The 9,929-nt window shown below is 39.0% G+C and overlaps 1 long non-coding RNA gene across 1 annotated transcript; it reads left to right on the top strand.

The window, feature by feature from the left end:
- The first annotated feature begins 2,315 nt into the window (after positions 1–2,315).
- On the top strand, positions 2,316–8,540 carry LOC137136329 (uncharacterized). Its single transcript, XR_010915579.1, has 3 exons — positions 2,316–2,587; positions 4,071–4,301; positions 5,143–8,540. It is a non-coding gene; the product is annotated as an uncharacterized lncRNA (long non-coding RNA).
- Positions 8,541–9,929: the final 1,389 nt, after the last annotated feature.

Genomic DNA, 9,929 nt, shown 5'->3' with positions numbered 1-9,929 from the left:
CTAAAAACCACTACCTTAATACAGCAGTGTTTTCCTTTTGGTTTTACTTTTGCAGTTTTCGGGATTAATAATTATAACTCCTACAGTTTTCTATTATCAGGAAATACACAATACATATTTTATTATTATTTGTCTTTAATGAAGACATGCTTTTCCACCACTGACCAGAATTCAGATTGCAAAGAGGTTTTGCAGGTAAACTTTTATTTGACATGTGTATGCAGCTATTATGGAGGTGCATTACACGGGAGTGTTAGAGGTGTTGGAGAACAAGTCAAAACCCCACAGGCATGTTGCTATTGTGGCACTTTATTATCTTTATTTGTAATTTCCAGTTCAGTTTAATATTACTTACCTTTAGTTTTAGAACCCTGTTGTACTTGTGTATTGGTTTAGTGCTTGTTTTGTATTAATTTTTTAGGACTGAAAATTAAGAAATAAGTGACTCATTTTGCAATTGAATTTTACTTCATAACTTCTGTTAATTCTTCATTAAATAAAATACAAAACTCTTGAATATTCTTGTGCACAAAATAAACATTTAAAGGGGAGGACAGTTTTGAGTTTGTTAAGTTTTTTTGTTTTCATAGGGTGAACATTTAATTTTAAATCTGCCATTAGATGAGCTGTAGCATTTCCCCTGTCGCCACACCCCACCCATCGTGCTCCTGCAGGGGGGTGGGGTGGAGGTCCAGCCTTCATACATTCCAGTGGGTGGGACCTAATGTTGGAGCCCGATGCTGCATTCACGTGACACATGAAAGATAGGAAATTCAGGGTTTAAAGTTTAAAGACATACTTTTAAGCTTAATTTCTGTCGCCTGCCTACAAGCACCTGTTGTGGAAACATGATACTTACAAACAGTTTCAATGTTGATTAATACAGATATATGGCAATTTAAAGAAAACCCCAAAATTAAAGTGTTTTATTGTTGACCCGCCACATACCACCAGCTTGGTTGCTCCTTGGCATTGATCCTTCAATTCTGAAGGGATTTTCTGGTGGTGGTGGAGCACTGCCAAAGAGGTTGGTCAACATCTCATGTAGGTGTTTAAACAGCTGATATCTGATGACTTTGAAGGCCATAGAAAATAATTCATAATGTTCATACACATCAAACCATTTAGTGAGCCCTCGGGCTCTATGGGTGGGGGTGCTGCCATCCTAGAAAAGACCATTGCCACTTGGATAAAAATGTTTTGTCATAAAGTAAAGTTGATCACTTAGAACAGCTTAGATTTGCCCTGAGCCTTCCTCAAGTCACAACATCCCCTCGTTGGGTCCATAATGTGTGCTGTCAACCACTATCCCCAACCCTATTTACTGACATCTTTCCCATAGATCTAAATACAGATGTCACTTTTGTCACTGTTACATAACCTCTTTAAAAGTGAGTCCTCTGGTCATTTGATTACTGAGTGTGATAATCTTATTATTAATGATTAATAAGTAACATGCATCTTATTTAAACACTGCTGGTTGGATTATCATATGTTTAGACTATAATAATGCATGTACTGCTGGATAACTTGTGACTTTCACACCAGGGACCAATAAAATCTCATAATTATGCTGTATTTTGTATTAGGGTTCTCATATTCATCTTAAAAGAAACTGGTAACTCATCAGATCTAGTAGAGAAAAAGCTTCTGAGATGTAATGAATTCAAATTCGGGTCAATTCAAAATAGAAATTCTTCAAATGTCCTGCTACATCCTGCAAAAATACTGTATGTTGAACTAACGTCATAATATACTTACACTAGAAATTAAGCATTTTAGTGGGGCAGCTCTGGTGGTGGTGCAAGTTTCTTCCAGCTTCTTCAGTCCACGTGTCCTTAAACAAGACACTCTAAACTCTAAAATACTCCTGTGTGTGTCCCTCACTTGCTTTGACCCAACATGTCTGCTATATGATTAAAAATAAACCAATATTTTTCTAGCGACTAATAAAACATTTTGCGATGTTGAGTGATCTACAAAAATCATTCTTTGTATGACAGTGGGAACAGTTAAGTCAAACACAGTTGTTTTGAGATTTTTCTGTAGAGTAAAAGCTCCAATCCCCGTGCTGAAATAAAACCATGCCGTAAAACACAACCAGTCTTTTTCTTAGTTTTCCATTTTTATGTAGAGTTGCGTGAATGCGACAAGAAGCACTACATTAACCAGTGTAGTGTGCACACAACAAACGGCCTTACTCTGTAGCGCCCGCTGGGGGACTATATTTTCCGGCGGAGTGATAGACTGAAGCAACGTGGAGATTCGATAGCTCTGCCTCCTGTGTGCAATCACAGAAGTATTAAATGTATATGAATGTGTGTGTGACGTGTCGCTTCCTGATGAAAAGCCGACAGCTGACGTCGGCGCCGCAGTTAAACGAACGGAATCCACCAACAGTGTTAATTTAGGAGCCGCGGTACGCGCCGCCGGTTAAAGGGTTAACGGGGAAGCTGCTGGACCACACATGTTGGAAGGAGCTGGGCGCTGACCAAACCAGTTTCCATCAACCCGAGCTTCATTTAGCCCGAGACAGGCCAAACTAATGGACTTAACAGGATTAACGCCGTGAATAAAACTATAAAAGGTCAACAATCATTTCTTTACTGCTTCCACAGCAGGGGACCGTGGTGTCAATATGTCCGCCTGAATTATTTTAAACGAATTTCAAAATGCCAAAAGTCTTGTTTCAATGATTGTGATCATTTTCCAATGTTAGGCCTACTGCCTTTGACCTAGGTGAATAAATTAAAGACATTCTTTTTTAGATTCATTTGGGACATTTATATTTATGTCTTAATCTGATTCCTTCTTAATGGTGGGTGATAATAAACCTGTCTTGTAATTTTTTCTAGTGAAGAATTGTTTTATAGGGGGGAAAAAAATAATTTCAATAGGCCCATATGCCTAACACAGTTTATTGCAGGCCTACTAAGAAATAAATGACTTTCAGATGACTTTGGCAAAGACAGAAATGCTCCTTCTAATTTTCATGTTTGTAAAAATTAAAAGACAATTATGAAAAGAGAATTAATAGACCCATTATTATAAATGCAGTCTGTATTAACCAAATTAATTAAAACGTGTAAATTAATCTCAAAACAACTAACCCTCCAATATTAGATTGGCCTCACTCCACCATGAATAAAAAAAAATCTTCAATTCTTCAATTTGTTTTCAATATTTAACAACCAATGGAACATGGAGCTATGTAAAAAAAAGTCAAATACAAATCTGTCAAACATCAGAAATAGAAAACTGTGTAATCATATGACTAAAATCTCTTTTGCAGTTGATTTTACTTAGAAAACATAATCAATATAATGATCAGATAAAAGAAAGATCCAAACATCCTGTAATGTTTTTAACATTTATTTCACCTTTAACTCTTTGGTTTTGAAGCAAAAATTTGGCTACATCTCCACCATTATAGAATGAATTTAGTGGTAATTTATTGGAGCATTAACATGTAACCATCAGCATTGCAGAGCTGCATGCAGCTACATTATGCTGTTAGAGCTTATGATGAGTTTTTTAAGTGTAGTGGAGAAAAAAAATACATAAAAGTAACATCTTAAGATTGCAGCTGTTTGCTGTTTTTTTTTGTTTGTTTCTTGTTCTTCTCCTTTATCAAAATTTTCTTTTTCATCATCACATTCTTCTTTTTCTTCTTTGTGTATCACAGCATAAAGTGGTGGAAGAGCCTTTAATAAAAGTAGCAATACCTCAATTTAAAAAAGCTCTGTATTTAATGTTGTGCATACTTCAAACCAAATTACTTTACAAAAAAATGTTGCGTGCCAACTGTCGTTATATACAGTATCTGAATATATAAGGTATGTTATAATATATTCTTTTGTTCACTTAACATGGATAACATGGCATTTAATGTTTAATATAGTTGGTTGAGGTCGAGATTGTTAAGTACGTGACTTGTTTGGCAGTTTACTATGTTCTTTAACAGTGGATGATAATTTCTAAAAGAGTTTGATGTCCCATGTAAAATATAAATGTATGTTACAGCTTGGAGTAAATTTTTCACAATGAAATCATGTCTTTTACATCTTCAGGTGTATGTGGAGGTTTTACATCTTAATCAGTGTAAAGTCAGGCTCAGCTTTAAACTCGGGGAAAGAGTTTAAAGCTCAGACATGAAGAGAATCCTAGTGCTCAGCCATCATGTCTGCATACCACACGTACCCTGGGATGGAAAAGTTCAGAGGTCGTCTGTCACAGTGTGGGAGAAGTCTGTTCAGACGGCTCTGGAATTCCAGGTTGGGGAGGAAGATGAGGGAAGGCAGGTGAGGAAAGACTGACTGGAACAGAACTGAGGTGGGCTGAAAGGGTTGAAGGGGGATTAGGTGCAGTCCCACCACACACATACACTTCCTGTCACCATCTTATTAATACTCCAGTGGATCAGTGGGATGGAGCTGGTCGCTGCTGCCTTACATGTGATTACTGCATAAAGACACGACTTTCTGCCTTACGTCTTCAAATCTTTTTTTGCATATCTGATATATACACTTTGATTTGCAAGAATTGCAGGCTTTAAAAAATAAGAGCCCAAAAGTACTACTACTTAGAATTCTGACCCCACATTCCCAACCCTGTAAGACAATTTAAATAAAAACACACACTGAATAATCTGAATAATTTAACCTATAATAATTCTACAAATTCTTATTAACAGAGGAAGGATTCTGCTGTTACTGGAGGAGCTGTGATTACAAAAACCTACAAACAACTAAATCAAATGATTGTTGGTCTTTATTATATTTTAGATTTTATTAATTCTAGTGTTTCTGATACTGGCAATGTACTATAATGGGCTACTTTTCATAAACTTTGTTTTGGGTCATATTGGCTGATTTGCTGCCAAATCCGCTGCATTTTGGATTGAGGTAGTTAGTGATGTTAAGTCCATTCAGGTTATAAAAAATATGTTTTTTCACTTACTTTTCTTTCTGTAATATGAGCTGGTTTCTGATTCCCCCGATCCCTTTTTGAAACCCCTTTCATCAACAGTTCTGACCTCATCACATGTGACAAATGATTTCTTTGCCACTTTCCTCAAGCCAATCAGTCTCCACATCATGCCCTTTAAACATCACAGTGTTTCTGTTCTGTTTGTCTTTTCAGACCCCCAACTGCGCAATCAACTACCTCACTGACATGTCCCTGAGGATGACGCAGGAGGTTTCATCCTCCATCTACTGGTTGTACTGCATCAGCATCTCCTCCAAGTACTTCCAGCTATCACTTAACCTTATAGGCTTGTCTTAAGGTGGTGGAGACCTTGACCGTGGGTATCTGAGTCCCGAGCTCAGATTGTGGTGGGCGCATGTGAGAGAATGAGCAAAAGGTTGTTTGAGGGGTGCAATGGAAAGTCTAAATGCATGCACTTATTAAATGAAAAGGGTAAAGAGGGAGTAGGGAGTGCGAAGGAGAGGCTGGACCAGACAGATGTTGAAGAATCGGGCTCAATCTCTCAGCTTTGGCTTATTGACAAACTGTTCAGAGTTATTGCAGTCAGAGTTTGTTAAAAAGCTATTCTCAGGTCCTTCAAACAAATCATCCAAGTCTACAGTATATGCACAGTGTGTCTTGGGCTGGAAACTAAGAGGTAATGGAAACTGAAACAGCCACAATGGTGAGCGAGACCGATGTATGAGGCTGCAAACGAATCACACTTGCACACAAAACCACAAGGCAGAAGATGAAATCACTGGAGACTGAATGTAGAAAGGCTGTAGCAGAATAAGAGATAAAAGCCACAGTGCTGGAGAGATCTGATAAAGAGCATTCACAGAGTGAAGGTCAAACTTGGAATTAGGGCTTCATGGTTATAGACTGGCTACACTGCATTACTTTTGTATTACACACTGTCATAGATGGCTTTTAGTTTTTAGCAACTTTTCAATCGATCAAAACAGGTATTTGCATTAAATTGGAATGTTATTGAGGTGATATGAACATGTTCAGCCGAGAGAATGTGAATATATTGGTAGATGGATGCTCAATTCTTAATTTTTGCCCTGCTAAATGCTTTGTATTAAAGCAGTGGGTGATGTAAACCTTTAAGGGACTGACAGATTGTCCAAGCTTAATACATTTGAGACATTATCACCGTATGGTTATGGCAAACGTGTCAGGAAACAGTATGTATGTAAACTCAACCCTCCAGCACGCACAGAGTGACATTAGCATTTTAAGCCAGGCTTGCTTCCAAAATTCCCTCTCTTTTAGCTATGTTCTAGTCTCTCCCAACTGAGAAACATCTGGCCTGAAGAAACGAGTGGAGGATGACGATGAATTGCCTCATCCACAGGGCACAAGGCAGGAACCCTAAGTGCTCTACATCCCCATCATCAAAACAGCAAATGAAAAAATGAATTAATTCATTACTTCCACAGAATTGGAGAATCAATGCCAAGGTGCTGTGAAGCTGCTCTGCCAGCACGGGGTTGGCACAGTGCCTCACTAAGAAACTTCGTGGTGTTTTTTGTTGGTCTTAATATGTCCGAAATTGTCGGTAGCTTTGTCTGTTCCCTGCCATTGGAAATGGGCCTGATCAAACCAGGAAGGTGACAGAAAAAGCTGAAAAGCTGCAAACAGCTGAACTACTGATTAGAGAAGTGTTCAAAAGCACAAGTATAACATGAGGATTTGACACTAGGGTCTGTTACACTCTACATGTCTTTTCCTCTGTTACTGTCAGCCATGTGTGCTCACAATCTCCCTTGGGTGCTTGACCTCCATATGATCCTTGGGGTACTTATGAGCCCATACAGTCCATAAAGGACATGTATGGTAGAGCAAAGTTACATTAGCAGACAGACAGATAGTTTGGGCAATAATTTTACCGTTTGCTTTTGTTTCCACTCCCAAATAAGAGATACCTGAGTTCCTTGTGCTTGAGAAGCGCTTGAGTTCCTTGACATGTCCTAGTTCTTTTTAGTGTTCCTGGTTCTCAGTTGTTAACACTGTGGCTTGTTGATACTGAAATAAATTATGTCCAGAAGTGCTAAAATAATATAGAACACATGGGAATAGGGTTATAAGGAGGGCTATAAGCCTCTGCTCAATTCAAACCCGTCTTACAGACATTAGGATATGATTACTCTAATGCACATTCTGCCCTGCATGCCACTGTTAATAGCCGCGCGCGTGTGTGTGTGAATGTGTGTATGTTGCATAGAAAGCACTGCTTGCACTGCACCGCACACGTCACTGGAAACCCGCCCACTTCTGTCTGCATGGGATCCATACCATAATACTCCCCACCCTCCTTCAGCTCTCTGCGCTCGCTATCTGAGCTCCATTCCGGATGGATCTGGCATTGTGGAGGAAAATGGGGGCGTGTTTCCATAGCAACACTGCCTGCCACAGCCGTTCGCATGATATAGGGAGAGAGGAGTGGTGCAGACCAATGTACACTCAGTCTGCAAGGTTCACTCAGTCCGAGCAGCTTCTCCAGTCACAGAAGCAGTGGAGGTGTGAGAAAGAAGCAGCATTTTGTTGGGTGTCCACAGACTGCGTGTTATGAAAATGATCCTACAGGAAGCCGAGGAGAAACAGGGTCACTAAAGAGCACAATGAGAGGCTCTTGTGTTCTTTGTTCTGCATCTGCAGGGTTTGTCAGTAATAATCACTGACAAGTACAAGTTGTTGCTGTTTGATGATCATACAAAGAGCTTCATGTCTTTTCAAGATTATCAGAGTCTGTATGTCTAGAGAAATGCAGGAAAGGATAGAAGACAGTTTTGTTGGACATCGTCCAATCAAAAGTCTTTCTTCCTGCCCCCAAAATATGAACGTCCCTCACACATTTTGTAAATGCTTCTCTAAAATGTTTGGACTGAGTGGAATTAAAGCAGACAATGGACAGATCATGAGAAAATGGACCCTGGTGCACAGGCAGGTAAAATGTCCCCTTTGTATATAACAGTCCCTGACTAAAAGAGAAACTAGTCACAGGATAATGTATTTCGTATGAAGCTGACATGTGTTTCATGTCTTTATTTGTGCTTATTTGGTTGTGTTAATCAAATCTCTCTTTAGGTCACTTTATTGGCCACGCTTATCACTTAATGTCGCTGGTTTCTTTATTTGTCATTTTGGACATGTGTCGTCTCTCTTCTTTTATATTTTGCCTCTTTTTGATAATTATTTACATCTAAATTTTCATCTCAGTTTCTGTGCGTTTTTGTTCATTTGTTTTGGTTCTTGTCATTCTTTAATGTCTGGCCATTAATTGTGGTCCCTTTGTGTCTCTTTCTGGTCATTTTTCATTTCTCTTTGGTCATTGTGTGTCTTTTAACTGAGCTCTGCATCTCTAACCAGAGATATTCACGCTCATTTTACACTATGTTTGAGGCCTCCTGACCTCTTGGGCCCCAGGATAAAATATTTTTGCCTGTATTAAGTTCAAAGTTGAGGTTTTATTTACACTGATGTAAAAAAAAATGTTGGGTGGAACACGGAGCAAATATTTATTGTCAAGTGATTTCACATTTGTAAACTGCAAACAATCTTTTCCCAGACTTATTAAAGCTTTTTACTACACACGGATGGAAATATATTGTGCTTGTTAAGATCCTGAGGCCAATCTATACATACCTCACCCCAAGCACAGCTTAAGAACCCCGCCACCCCCCAGGTTATGCAAAACATCCCCTCTGAGCCATTTCCATAGGCCTGCATCTGCTGTGAGGGATCTGCTGACTTGATGGACGGCAGGGAGGGGAGGGGAGCTGGTGGTGGTTAGGATGCATTTAATTGATTACCCACTTTGAAGTGTGGAGGAGGGGGTGGATGAAGCCACACACACACACAGATCCCTCCTCAGACCATCTGCCTAGGGGGTTAACATCCCAAAAGACAAGCCTCCCCCACCCACAGCTCTCTCCACCTATTCCAGCTCATGCCCTCTTGCCCTTAGGAACCTACAGCCGAGGCCAACAGAGCAGTGTGGAGTATGGATGGAGTGACTGATGATGAATGGACGTTCAGAGTTTTCTACAGCTTTAGTGACTTTATACGGTCAAAATGAGAACAAAGTGCAGACCGTGCAAGCTTTCATTTGGCTTTCTTCCCTACAGAATACTGCTAATAATTTGATAACAGCAAGAAGAGGCTTAAAATCCAGCAGGTTTTTCCTCTGCTGTTGTGGTGGACCAATGAATGAATGAATGAATCGATGAATGAATGCTCACTGTTTTATATTTTGTCCTCTATTGCCATCTAGTGGCCTAAGTAGGAAACCGTTTCTAGTCTCTGCAGAAGTACAGTGGAACTGTTCCAGTACTCTTTGCCCTACTTGTATCCTAGATCTAGAGAGTCAAAAACTGTTTGACGTCTATTTTACTTCATGTTTGGATTTATTTTCCATCACTTTTTATTTCCCTTTTGTGTTTTTTTGTAATAATCACACCCTATTCAGTTATTTGCATATTTCACTGCATTGTAAATTCATTTTAAAGTTGAAAACATACAATTTGCCCATTAATCTATGGTTACTGGCTCCAAAAGAAGCATCTACATAGTACTGAAATAACACTGTGAATATTTATCTGAAACTTCAGATATTCATTTTTATTACAGACACAATTCTTTGAATTCACCACCTATATTCACTACCTTTATTTACCAGCTTCCCCTTTACCAGCTGCTATCTCCATAGTAACAGAGAACTTTGACCTTTCATTTCTAGTAATTGGAAGTAGTACTTCTGCTTGTAGTGGAGTATTCTTTGCGTTTCTCCTGAATACGAGGCCATTTCTTCTTGAGGAAATTAAAAGTTAAGTTTTGAAGGTCAATGTGAGCTAAGCCTAAACATTAAAGAAAAAGTATAGGTCTAATGTATAAAGTATAGGTTTAATGAGTTCCCCTCTAATCATGAGTTGCAAAGAATGCAACTTTTCAGG

This window comes from Channa argus, chromosome 11 (assembly GCF_033026475.1).
Source record: "Channa argus isolate prfri chromosome 11, Channa argus male v1.0, whole genome shotgun sequence".
In the NCBI taxonomy this organism is placed as follows: domain Eukaryota; kingdom Metazoa; phylum Chordata; class Actinopteri; order Anabantiformes; family Channidae; genus Channa; species Channa argus.
Note: the sequence above shows the minus strand (reverse complement) of the source record. Positions and strands in the feature narration are given on the sequence as shown.